The sequence below is a fragment of the Sinohyriopsis cumingii genome, chromosome 4, assembly GCF_028554795.1.
Source record: "Sinohyriopsis cumingii isolate HCF-2022 chromosome 4, ASM2855479v2, whole genome shotgun sequence".
Classification (NCBI taxonomy): Eukaryota; Metazoa; Mollusca; class Bivalvia; order Unionida; family Unionidae; genus Sinohyriopsis; species Sinohyriopsis cumingii.
The window spans coordinates 31,929,830-31,944,581 of NC_142964.1; positions in this window are offsets into that span (position 1 = coordinate 31,929,830).

The following is a 14,752-nucleotide window of genomic DNA, read 5'->3' on the forward strand; positions in this document are numbered from 1 at the left end:
ATGAAGGTTCTGAAATAGGCACAATTATTTCAAAATGGATGGTTTACAATTTCTTGTTACTGCGGGGTGGACTCGTAGGTTTTGGTAAAACAAATATCACTGCAGGTTTATAACGAGGTAAAACGGAAAAATATCTAAGCTCAATTAGATAAACTTGTATGTACCCCAACAATTTGAAGAGCAGCCTGAACGGGCATCGCCTGCGAAAACACCAGAACAACGTGAAGATAAGAAATATCAGCTATTAGAAAGGGCAAAAGAATATATTTTACTTTAGCTCACGGGTTGTAAAACAGAAAAAGGAGGTTTTGGTGAACAAATGTGACCCTAATGACCTCGCTGATCGAATGGCAACGTTCATGCGGGCAACAATGTTCCCAAAGTCATTAATGAGGCGACATCGATTTGTCAGCGGTTTGCACACCACTTTTATTATGGACAGAAATACCTATCGCGCGCTTAATCATGGCCTTCTTGAAGACGTCAATGATGTTTATTAAGGCACCCGATGATGAGTTCTGACAATTTTATGTGAAATGTATGCTGCGATGCAAAAAACAACTTTAAAATACAACCCAGTGTTACCTCGACGACCACAAGTTATTCAACGAAGCCAAAATATGTCATGTATTTCTCACCTGTTACTGCTGGCTGGTGAATCGTGCACACTTCGCTGCTAGTTTACAACTTGTTAAGCAACGCAAATGGATATATAAGCGACAAGCACTTTTGTAAAATATAATTAGTAAATTAAATTAAAACTTTAAGAAATAAATGCATTTAATTTACCAATAATTTAAACATTATCCAGAGTGCAGAGTGCACTTAAAACAAAACTGTTGTCTATATGAATGTCGGCGTGACTATGACTCCTCGGCGTTGTCATTTTTCCTATGTTACATTTTAGATCTACTTTCGTTTTGCTTATTCTGTTCCGTATATGAATGTAGCTATGTAATAAAAGATGCCAGTGCCTGGCTTGACAAATGTCAAGAAGTTATATACGCTGTACTGTAGCCTGATGTTATGGGGTATAAGCAGTGTCTGAAAGACGCCGATCATTAGTTTGTAGTGAAATGTATGTTTTTACTGACCACAGCGTGATAGCGGCTATCTAGTACCTACCAAATATAAAGATGGAAAATGTAGACATGGAGAGGAATACCAAATCAATTAGAAAGACCAATTCTTGCCAAAAATGTAAGCATGAAGTACAAGAAAATAAAACACAAAATATAACGACTTGTAAGATTCCGTACGTTTTATAAGAAAGTTAAAGTTAACAAATGTAAACTTTTTTAAACAGATGTAAATGTTTTTATACAACTCGCATTCTCTAAAACAATCCAAGAAATTTGTCGTAAGATTATCATCCAATTTTGTTCAGTTTACATTAAAATACTATTCATAGGATAGAAGTCGAGACGCCCGACAGGAATTTATCCCACTGTCATGGGACACCGGCATGGTATGCACTATCCGATGTTCACCCTTCAATAGTTGGACGGGTGGCCTAAGGCGCTAACCTTTACAGATCTGACATCTCACCTCGGTATGTGTGGGTCTCAAGCTTTGGTGTGTGAGAAAGCTTGCCAGTAGGTCGGTGGATCTTCCCATGCGCCACGTATAACCTATCGTGTTCCGAAAAAGTCTCGTTAAACCTACACAAAAAACCCCATCAGGCAGTATTCACAATTCTTGTATGTGTGCCCGATACGCAATCGGCATAATCTTCTTTATGTACTAGAGATACTACTCTGAAGTAGTAAGTTCTGGAGCATGCTTTTCGAGTTTCAATTCCAGATAAGTTTCCAAATTTAAAGATTAGGATTCATAAAAAATATTGTTAGTATGCGGATTCTTATTTTCGGAAATTGGTGACTGCGAGGCCGCTTTACACGGTTTGTCTACCCTTAATTACTTTGTACGCAAATATTCACTGATTAGGTACAGCAGACAGCCAGCAATGCAGAATAATCTACCCAGATATGTATTAGCATACCATGTTTCTGTAATATCTTGGACATTAAGGTAATTTCAGATTTTGCAAGGCATTCAGTATGGACGGAATCTGAAAAGAGTATGAACTTCGTTGTTTTCGTAAGGTTTCAATGTATTTCAAACAAAATTTTAAATGACTGTAGTTTCTACGGTATAAATAGTTTTTTTTTTTTTTCGAGTAACCGGCTCGAGAATGGTTTTGAAATGGAAGCTCAAACTTTTTATTAATATTTCGAGACGTCTGTAAATGACGAGTATGGCTTAAGGGAAGCAGATTTCATTGAATTTAATCTGAAAATGGAAATTTATTGACGGCTTTTTGTTAGCAACGGTCAAATATAATTTTTGCGTGATTGTTATAATTAAGGTTTCGTTTCAGAGCGTAAGTTTGGTTCTACAAACTGAATACCAATTTATGTGCAGGGTTGGATGGATTAGACACGTTTGTTAGTTTCTTAGTGTTATCACCTTTCATCTAAGATAAAGTGATGTTTCGTCTGCCTCAACATGCAGACCTTCAAACGGAAAGTTATAAATGCACCCAGACGAAGTCTGAGTGCATGATATACCAGACCTAGCATCTGAAGGTAAGACTTACAAATGACCCGCACATAATCGAACCATAGTCCAGCTTTTGATCTCACTAAAGACATGTATAACCTGAGCAAGTCCCTTCGATCTGCTCCCTGATCTATTTGCCACGATTCTTATTAAATCAGACTTTTGACATAGGTCCCTGACGCATCTTAATATTCTGGAGGAAAGTTGGTTTACGTTCAAAATGAGACCTGTCAGTTTAGTCCCCTCCACAATATGAATAAGACCATCAAGACAGCGCGTTTTGCTTATCATTAATTCGATGCAATCGGCAATAGTGCATAGTTTTACGTTTCAAGAAATTGAAACCGATTTCCATTGCTGAATTCTGTTCAAGCTAGCTCATCAGTAATTGACGTTCATTAGTATGCATCATCTTTGATAGCAGATCTAAAGGTCTTCAACTCGTATTGAGCAGTCAGGTCCCTGATTAAGGCATTTTACCATGCTGATAATTTTAGTTCTGCGTACGGTTGCTAACTATTCTGCTCGGAGGTATACCCGTCTTTTGTGATAAGCATTTGGAAAAAGCATTACCTAACTCACCTTAACTTTGAAATTTCTATCTTTAAAACAATTCGAGATAACGTTCAGTATGTGGCCCTTGAAATCAAGGTTGAATAACTAAGTATGCTGTACTTCCACGTGATATCGTAAGCTTATCAAGTTCAAAACAACTGCAACTATGTGTTATTAGTAGCGAAGTGGGGCTGTCTTGGGACATTGGAAATCCCAGTCAAAAAGGACTTGGGGCTATCTGGGGACAATGAGAATTTAACATGGGCAAACCCTGGGGCTGTCTTGGGTCAATGGGAATTTAACATGGAATATTGGGGCTGTATACAGACAATGGAAAGCTGGGTTTGGATAGGGACAATAGGAATTGAACAGGTAAGGTGAAGTCACGGTACTGGACATTGGCAACAATGTTGCAAGTGGCTGACCTCAATCGGGCCAAACAAGGACAGCGGGGGAAAAAGATAGAACGCTTAGCGGGGCGGAATATAGAACTAGATGGACATAAACATAGGACACGTACATAGATTTATGAACATAAATATATACACATAAAATATACAATAGACTAAAAAAATAGGCAAAAGAGTAAATCTTTTAGAGGAATGGGGTGGCCCCGAAAAGGCCTTTGGAAAACTTTTTTATTTCTCTTCTCCCGTCTACTACTACGCCACCATCTTCTCAGTTTTGTCATTCCGCTGTCTTCATTATCTTCTCTTTCTCCTTCTACACCTCCTCTTCCTCTCTCTTTCTCAACTCATTCTCTTCTTTTTGTCCTATTTTCTTTTCATTCCAGGCTTTCTGTCTTCTATTTCTTCCTTCTCCTCTTCTTGTTTCATTAGCTCCCTTAATATTTCCTTTGACTTTCTTAAATTGTTAATTTCCATCTCGATGGGGACTACACTAGCAATCATCATCCAGTTTGACTAGCATCTCTTCTATTATCCCCAAATTATCTACAACATCATGCAACTTCATTTTTCCATGATATTGCTTCCCATGGCTGATTACTCACTGTTGAATGGCGCGAAGGACGAACGCAATGCTTTACATACTTCAAGCACGGACGTGAAGGAAAAAATCCTTTACACTAACTTCACATATTATGTACTATCAACAATGAAGGGAAGAAAACAAAAACTATCTACCATCAACACAGAATGGAAGAAAAAACATATAATATCCACATAGTGTAGGGACAATGGCTTTTTTGTTAAGATAAAACACACACATATACACGAACGTGCAAAGCACACAAGCGTACATACACACAAAGGTATGATTGAAGAAAAACACACATACATATCAGTAAAGGAGTTAGTGTTTATAGTCGCACTACTCCGCACTCACACAAATTGGCAGCTTGAATAGTGTCTCTTTTCTAGAGATCTGGTTAGCCTTGAGAAGGGCTGTTTTTTTCAAACTACAGATGCACCACATTAATGATGGCACCTTCCAGGCCTGTACCAGAGACACATCTCTGGCTCCAGTCCTGCTCCCAATTTAATCGTGTGGCTGGTAGCACAGAGGGGGTTTGACTGGCTTCACTCTCCCACTTTTCACTTTCAGGGATAGTGAAGACTTGTTCCTTCTATCTTCTACGCCACCAGACCCGTGGATGATGATGTCTCCTTATCTCCTCCTCCCAGCTTTCAGCCTGTGGAACCACAGGTTTTTGTACTAGTGGCACAGGCTGTGGTACTGGTTGTGGTGCTGGTACTGATTTTGGTGCTGCTAATGACTGTGGAGGTGTCCTCTCCTCAGGTTTTATCTCATACAGAGGCCTTTGCACGAGGTGAGGCGGTATTCTTTCCATTGACGAGCTGGCCATGGAGGCGATCCAGGAGGTGCCTGGCATACTCCAGGTGCATCTAAAGCTCTAGTAATTTAGAAACGCTGCTCATTTGCTTCGCAGTTGACTGGTCAGGTATGGATAGCCAGACTGACGAACGCTGCGCATTATACATATGAAGCGCGGAAATGAAGGAAAACATCCCCTTACACCAAACCTTGCAATACCACTCCATTATCCATAACATGGAACGCGCAGACCTAAAAGAAACACCCACGTTCACTTTTCTACTTACAAAACACACACACTATTTGGCAAGACAGGGAAACGAAGCGATGATAAGCACTCTTCTATTTTCTGATATAAAACAGAGAAACGAAGTGTTTATAGACACACTTCTGTTTTAACTGCAAATACAAATTTTGGAAATTTGACTAGTATTTCTTTTCAAGATGTTTGGGGTAGCCCTGAAAAGGGCTGTTTTGTTCGGAGTTATAACCTTCTTTTATTGTGCCCCCGTCTGACGACAGGCTTTCCCGCAGGATAAGGTCTGCTTCTGCAAAAGGAGAAGGGGAACTTTTCGTGTCCACATGGCAGTCCACAAAACCTCTGTCTGGCTCCTGCTGTTGCTGATGCTGCTGCTGTTCTCTCTGCTGCTTCTGAAGTCTGTACATATCCGTCCACTCTGCTTGTTCTTTCTTGATTTCCTCAATGAAGAGCTCTTCTATCGGGTCTTCGGCCACTTTTAACATCCTAACATTCTCAATCTCTTCAGGCTTGGGCATCACGTGTTGCCTGACACGATGTAAATTTACGTAAGATTCGTTAGGCTTGGCTAGTTTTGAAGACATCTTCATAGGAGGATGAGTCAACAATGGATGGCCAGATTTGTTCGTTCGTTCGTTCAATTAAGGTCGCATTCGGCACTAGGGCATGCGCGACCGTTCAATGCCCCCACAGGGGGTTGATTAAATTTGTCGAAGGGGACGGAATAGTGCCGCGTCCTCCAAAGTTTTAATGCACACACCGTGTGCTGGTTGAATTGTCCGTTTTTGAGACATTGTTATCTCACGGACATGTGGTGAGTGGGAATCTACCCACACGCACTCACTTGTTCAGCGGAGGCAGGGTTTGTCGGAGGGAATAGGAAGAAGGCGCCTTACATCCGGCATGATTTTTGTTTGCTCCCAATTTTTCTGAAAGGTAAACGCTGTCGTCTTGCCGTAATTATAATTTGGAAAACATTATTTGCGCTGTTTGTAATAGTAGAGATGGAATAGTGGATCTACCTAAGTTAGTTTATGGGGAATTTATTTGAAAAGTTAATAGTTATTGAACTTAACTTAGAATGTACAGTTTTACGCTTTATGCGGGGGTGGGGGTGGGGGAGGGGGCGGGACTGATGGCTGCGTTTTAGCCCTCTTATAAGTCTAATGTGGGGTTCCATATCTTGGGTGATGAACCGTATGTCACCTCCGCACCCACTTCCCCACCCAGGCAAGATTCATAAAGACGTCTAATAAATTTGTAGCCGTCTGTAAGGAGTAGGCATTAGTTACGTGACCCGTTTTGGGTGTGGTTTTGGTTTTCATTTTAGACTTTCTACTGAAACGAGCTGGGGGCGTCGGTGTTAGTAAAGGTGGAAAAAAGGTGAAATGTATATAATCTGATCTTTATGGTGTTGGATAGAGAGAAGTCAAAGAGAATATATTCACATTGTTTATTTTTTAAATCAAACAACCAACACTTTTTTTCAAAATGCAACATTTATTATTCAAATAGCCAACATATAACATAATATTTTTTTTCTTCAAACAAGCAAACAAATTATGTTTGACAAGGTCGACAACGTTATGAAATCATGTTAGACTTCCACTGCGTAAGGTCATTGGGCCATTGATGTACACTTCGTTTCCTAGCAAAAAACTAAATATATTAATAACGGTCACAAAACCAACGATCTACTTTGTCATCGTTTCTAGAAGAGTTACGATCAAAATAAGTCACTAAATGGTCTAAGGGATATCCAAGACTGCGTTGATGAAGAAAATACATACAATATTGTCCACACACCATGGAATATGTGCCTTGTAATTTCACATTATTGAATCGTGTCGTCTGGACATTTCTTTTCATAAAGTTAATGATAAAGTCAATGATGTCGTCTTCCAATGGCGGTAATCCATACGAATCAAAATACTCCCCACAACCATCACGGGGAACGTAGACGGCTACCGAGTGGGTTCCTGTGAGATCACTGTCTTCCGTGTCTTTTGGTTTGTGATGAAGCAGTTCATCTTTAGCACATACAACAGGATTCAAAGAAGCAGTGTACGAACTGTTCTTCAAAAGGTATTAAAGTTCCCAGGTATACATTTTTGTTTGGATCTTTTTACTTGTCTTTTATTCACGGGTAATGATAAGTCATAAATTCAATCCTGACTTTTTCCTTCAAAATATCTGGCAAGTAACCGTTTCTTCGCCTTGTCCCCTAACTCTGAGCCATGAGAACTTCGATGTGATGGATCTCTAGAGCAATTAATGGTGGAGAGGAATAATCACGCAAGTCTGTATACCACTGATGCAACACGGCTTCTTTCGAGATGAGACCCCACGCGTCCTCCAGATACTCGTCAAATTTGTCTTCTTGACTCAGCATCAGAGATTTATCGTGTTGAATTCGACTGGGATGATCGTTGTGACATCCATAGCAATCTTTCTTGGTCAATTTCTGTCAGGTGTTTGGCAAAACAGGAGACTAAATGATGTTCTTGTAGTGGCCATCTGGACCTCATCACTATGCCCTCTTCGTCTTCCATGGCTTCCATGATATCCTCCCAGTCCAGTCTTCTAATAAACTAGAATAACTTCTCTTAAACTGTTGTTTTCTATGGTATTATCGAATTTGGCATACAAGATGACTTCCACTATCTCCATCAGCGGTCATTTAAACATGTTCTACACGAATCTGGCCGGATTTTATAGGGTCGAAATTTCCCTCGTCTCTGTTTTGGTCTCGAGTGAAATCAAAAACCCATAAAGCATAGCCTCCAGCATAATCGCCGTACAAAATGCCGTGGCTGGTGTTGGTCCCTAACTATCTGGTAGGTTCGTACAAGAACAAGTACGACCTCAAGTGATTTTTCTGGTCAAAGCTAGGTTCGAAGGATCTGGTACACAGAGTTTTGCCATCTCGACTGACTTCGATTTTGGACACGCTGAAGTGCTTTAACTCGAAATGATTTTCATCGTAGGCTTTGTTGAATGCTGAATTCTCGACGATACCAATGATTAAACGCTGGGGTAACTGTACTTGGAATAGATGACCTTCGATCATGGTTAGTGGGAATGGTGAAGGTTTTTACTTCCACAAGTCGTATCGGATACTTGGCGGTCGTTCTGCTCAAAGTGTTACTGATGTCGTTTCCCACTTTAGGTAACAATTCCACGCGTCGTACGTAGAGTCTGGTTTCTTCGATTGTGGTTTTGTAATTGGTAGCAACGGTTAAAGCCATCTAATGGATAGTAGTACAGCTTCGATTCAGTCTAACATTCACGCCGTTCAGCAGGTATTTTTGTTGCAACTACATGTCCAAACTCAATCGATCCATCAGTTCTAAACTACGGCTTTTAGCACTTTTCTCTTGACGGGCTTTAAACCCCGCCTAATTTCGACTCTTGACTCGACGCTTCGCAAGTCATCGACTATAAAAGAAGTAACTATTATGCTCTTAAACACGGCCTCAATCACTGCCAGTGACCACTCCTTCACCGAGTTCTTCTCTGCAAGGTCTACAAAAGCATCCCTTGTGGATGTGGTGTGGAGAACGTGTGCCTAAAACGCAAAACGTTTTTTTTGCTGACAAATCTTTGTGTTCTATTGTGTCATCGGTGCTGCCATTGTCAATTTGAGTTTGCAACAAGTAGACAAACAAGTGTGGACTATTTTACTGAGCAGTTGCAACGGTTACCTTCTCCCAAATCCTTCCCTGATATACTCCTCTAACGGTCACAACGGGAGCCTTGCGCCTAACGTCAGTCAAACTCCCAACAGTCACCACCTCAAAAAACAAGAACCAGCAAGAAAAAACCTCTTTTAGACACTCCTCTGGCTTTGAGTGACAGCTGAACTCTGGAATTACGAAAAAGCAGTTTTACTTAACATTATCCAGTGATAGTTCCATGGAGGTGTTTCACAAAAACACTATGCTATTTCACAGCCAAATTTCCTCAGACCATCCAATTGAATCACGAAGCCTATTGGAAAGTGCCTTTTGTGGAAATGATTCACCATACACAAATTCAAAACATCACTGAAACTCAAAACACTTTTCACGTTGAAATCCTGAACGAACAATTGCAACAAGAGATGAATAAAATCAAGTTTTCGGGTATCACAAATTCGGCAAGCAATCCATTTTTTCACCATCAATACTGTGAAAATTGCGGCAGGCTATTATTTTAATAGTCAACATTTGGTGGACACAATTGCTGACAGGTTGGAGGAAGCATTTGGCAAAGCCATGTTCAGAGGCAATAAAAAGGGTCAAGACTGAGTACCATAAAGTGGCTTGTCGCCTAATGATGAAATTTCAGGAGACTGAAACGTTGGCCATTACTTTTAATGGTACTTTGTTTTTGAAACTTTGGGTGGATATCCACAGATGCTAACAAATAATTTGAGCCCAAAAATCAACAGCAATATGGATTTTTACAGGTTTTTTTGGATCCCCTGTGGAACTGAATGAAGGACTCAATTTGATTTTTGATTAGTCTGATGTGGTGGAGTACAACGTGGTGGGACACACCTCCGCACCGTTACTGCGAGTCATTCCTTTCAAAGTGGATTCTGCCTCGGCCACTGACGAGAACGGTGGTAACATCTATCACTTTCACCGCGAATTTCTGCATCCACACTATTTACCCGTCAGTAAGTCGTATTTTGACACTGTCAACATTGCTATAAAAGGAGATATGGGACAAAATATTCCATTCACCAAAGGGACAGACACAGTCAAACACCATTTCCGAAAACGATTCTCTAATGACTCGTAAGTCAAGTATCTTGTATATCGAGGAGTCGCTCAACAGCGAGGACATGGTTTAAGAGATATGTTGAAATCGGCCTTTCGTTCGATAGCCCCCGTTATTAAACCGATGGTGATATGAGGATTGCACGATTTGAAAGATGACACGTTGACGCAAGGCAAAGAATTTCTCCAAAATGTCATCACCGAGAAACAAAACCCCAAATAAGCTTTCTTGAGAGCAGGCAAAAATGTCTAGCAACAAACTGACAAAGACATTTTGGGTCGATCAGAAACTTCTATAAATGCCATGGACGCTGCCGCGTCAGGTATTCCTGCTTCCCTGCCTCCGCAGCAAGAACAAAGTAGAAAGAGACGACGACGAAGACACCCCTCCAGACGTCTTCACACACTCAAAACTAGAAAGACTAAGAAAAGAAGAATCGTCTGAGACTTGAACGTTTCAAATTCTTGAAAAGCAGAGAGCGAAATAAAACATAATGCACAGAATGTCTTGCAGCTGTGTCAAGTGGGAACGGGATCTGTTTGCCATGCTAACCACCATGATGACGATGCAAGAATCCCCATGCATAGGATTTCATCCAGTTTCCCCTGTCAAGGACTCGGGATTAGCCCCCATCGAATTTGAAATCAATGGACAGCCGAAGATTACATCGATCTGAATAGCAGTTATTTGTACTTGAAAGTGAACGTCTTTAACCCAGACGACGCGAATTTAAATGGCGATGAGGTACTAGCTCCCGTGAACAATTTCATGTATTCCTTGTTCAGCTCAGTGGATTTGTACTTTAATAACAAACTGATCAGCAGTAGCATGGATACATACCCTCATCGAGCGTACCTGGAAAATCTCTTGACGTACGGATCAGAGGCCAAGAATACTCATCTGGATGCATGCGTGGTATAGAAATCTGACACGCCGGGAAAGTCCAAAAGCCTAGATATCAACAATGCGGATGTCCTTTCCAATGTACTTTGACTTCCTTGGCACGTTGTTTTCCTTCCTTTCGGGTTCTTCGTTCGAGAATGCTTTCGATGTTGTATACTTCGTCTTCTTATTTAGTCACACGTTTTAACTCGGTCAAGTGAAACGTTCCTTTTAACACTTCCCCGTTCATGTCTTTCAATTTGTAGTCGACATGATGACGGCCACGCACTCGTCCAGTGACACAAAAGAATTCAGTGGTCCAGTTGTGTACCTTTGCTAAAAGTGCGTTTGGTTTTGTCAATGCGCACCCAATCTCCTGTTGTCAACACTCCACCTTTCTTGGGGGCAGACACAGTCGGAGACGTACTAAGAAGCTCTCAATTAGGTCACTTCGTTGTCTGGAGTCACTTCTTGGGGAGCACACCAGATGCTCCGATAGAAAGAGTGGTTGTACGCTTGGCCCAAGTGCGGTAAGACGTCGATGTACTTGAGAGTGTGTTGATGCGTAAAATATTTCCACATGCGTACTTTCAAGTGCGTTGAAAACGCTTCACGATGCTGCTTTTGGTTTCGGAATTCTCTGTGGTGAAAAACTGACTGTCTCTTTTCTTTAGTTATTTTTGGAAAGCTTGGTTCAGAAATTCGGTGCCTTTGTCTGTTTGCCATCGAAGAGGGTGATGACCGTTTTGTTTCATCACAAGTTTTAGGGTTAGCACTAACTTAGTGCTTGATTTGGAATTCAATGGCACGACTTAGGCACGAACTTGGAAAAGACGTCGATGACACAAAACAAATATTTGGAGCCACGATTGTAGTTGGCCAAATGAGAGACATCGGCGAAATCGGCTTTCTATTGATGATAGATACCCTCCACACGGATGCAACGTCTGGAAAAGTTTCGTCGAATGTGTTTGTGTAAAGTGTACGTGGCTTGTTCTTGTAACCTTTGTTGCACGTGAGGTAAACGGACATGTTTTAATCGTAAACGGACATGTTTTAGTCGGGTTTTGGCAGCACGATACGATTTATGAACTCCTCCGTAACCCGTAGGATAGGATGGATCGTAGTAAAGGTGGCGCTCACCAGATAATATGTACTTTTGAGAGAGTGACGTATGTAAGGTGAAGTAGTTCGCATTTAAAACATGCACAGTGGACAGAATGTTTGCATACCTCTATGCTACATTAATATAATGTGGATGATATTTCTTTTGGATATTGTACTTTTGGAAATTTTACATGATTTAAGCACACTGCTAACTAAAATGACTGCTCCCTTGTGTTAAAAAATCAGTCTGAATTAGTCTAAAGTACACTATACATAGCAGCTATTAAAATAGGGAAAATGAATTTTGCCAGACTAGACAATACCAGCTTCTGAAAGTGCAATGAATGAATTACCAAATATATAAAATGTAAAAAAAGTTATTGGCTCTTTTTTATACAATTTACCTCTGAAGTTCAGGAAGTGAAAATGACCAAGTAGAGCTAGCACTTTTTTGAAAGGTGCACATTTGAAGTAAGGCCAAGCTGTATACTCTATAACCCATAGTACACCCATCAATCATACATCAAAATAAAGGGAATTAAAGGTTCTTTGCATTATACCTAAGATATACAAGGTCTTTTTTAAATAGCCAGTATAACCAGTGAGGAAAGCCGGGGACATTCTTTTTCTTTTAAATCCTAACCCTATGCAAAATGCGAAACTGTATAGCGCCACCAAATGCAGGCTAACACCTTATCCATCTTTTAATAAGTCACCCACTTTTCACTGATGCTACCTTGGATAGGGCGAGATGGTGGTTTGGTCACGGCTTTAAGTGTCCGATGTGCCACGGAAGTAGAAGGCGATGGTAGCGGTGGTGATAATGGGATGGCTTTGGTCTTTTTTTTTTCACTTCTGATTTCACTTCTTTAATTTTGAAGTGTACATCATCTTTTTAACCCAAACTTTAAGTTCTTCCCGTTGGGGTGTGGGGTAAGGAGTTAACAAGGACGCTGCAATCTTACTAGGGATTAGAGCTGCTGGCGGTGTTTGAAAGACTTCTCGCGCCTCTTCTTCCTCAGACATCAGTGGGGATGCGTCTGTCTTGATCACTGACGGCGATGATGGTGGTTGTCGTGGTTGGGAACTTTTCATCAGGGTCTTAAAATCTTCAGAGTCGATGGTATCGTTTCATTCGATGCGATCCATCAACGAATGCAATTCGTTTTTGTAACTGGGACATCTCGGTCAAATGAGGATTGGGAGGAAAATACGAGTTGCATTGTTCTTACCAACGATATGATTCCATACATCACTTGTAAGACACCTAAATCGGTTTTCGTTTTTCCATCAGATTCCAAAGGACACTTCTGAGATATTTTTTTACCCCAGAGGTCCCGTTTATCTTCTTGGACCGTTTTTATTTTCCTACCAGACCCAGCATGCCTCCCTCTATTCTTTTTATTATGGGCGCTGTCAACATTTGTATGAATCCTCCGCGTTGCACCAACATCTTTTTTGTTTGTTTTGACGAATGGATATTTTCTTAACTATTTGGCGAAGAACGTGTTGATGCTTGGCTAAGCATTCTTTCTGGTGTGGAGACAAAGGTATCGTTCCTTTCTAGGCATTCACACGACATTCGCACACCATATCGACGACGTCTTTGGAGGCGGTTTGAATGAGTTGTTTTCGCATGGGGGAGGAACTTTGGACACAACTGACTTCTCGTCCCTATGTTTGGCCTAACGAGTTGGCAGTCCTTTCCGTTTCTTTTATTTGGGGGTTAGAATAGGGATGGCTTCTGGACAGTGACACCTTTGTCTGTTTGTTCCGATGCACACACAAATAATACACTGACGTCGAAGACTTTGCAGAGCCTAGAGTCGCGGTCACCGTTACTACAGGTCTTGGTTTGGGGATGTAAGGTTGCGTCCTGGCTGAAGTGCCTCTCTTGCGGGTAGAAGCTGGGAAACTTTCTTTTTCTTTTTCTGGGGACTTTTTTTCTGTTTCTGAGACCGGGTCTTGATACCAGTGCTATTTGTTCTTCTGGATACGCTTTGCTTTTTGGGAGTGGCTTTATCTTCGGGAGGACTTTGGAGACATTGGGGTCCCATTTTAAGAGGGAGCGAATGATGACACCTCCTTGAGAACCGCTACCTAGAGGTTTCAAAATAATTTGCTTTTTGGTTTGAGTGTCGATGCGAGGATCTGCCAGTTGTGTCAAGGCTACTTTGTTTCTGTCAACAAAGCATTTGTTTTGATGTGGAATGTCAATGACGCCTTGCAGTAATTGATGTGCTGTCATCCTAAACCATCATAAGACTTCTTTGAGACTGGCTTCTAAGACACGAGCAGGTATTTGTGGAATTTTTTCGCGACTGATGCCGTACAAGGCAAGAATCAATTTGACGGGAAGATAAGACTGAAGGGACGTCATGTTAACAATATGTGAGACAACCCCAAATGACCGAGGTTTGTGTAGATTGTTTTGTTAAGTCGAAAACGGGGACGTGTACACGACAGACCTTCCGTCTTTGCAACAGTGGTGAAACAGATAGGCACGAAATCGCAAATATTTGGGGGAGTTTAATTCCACGAGTAAGTATGCGTGTGGGGTTCTGAGTGCCATCGTCGTACACAAGAGCCAGCCAAGGCGTTCCTAACTATTTGGCTAACACTTGTACTTAGATTTATCTCTAGAGCTTTTAAACAAGACCACGTAATGACCATTGATACTGATGGTGTTACGGGTTTTTCTTTGTTGAAACAAATTTTGGGTAATGTAAATGACACTTGCATTAAGATGTCCTTTGCGCGTAAACCACAGTTTAATTTCTTCTTCGTCTTCTCCTAACATGTCGTCGAAGATGACCAGATGGG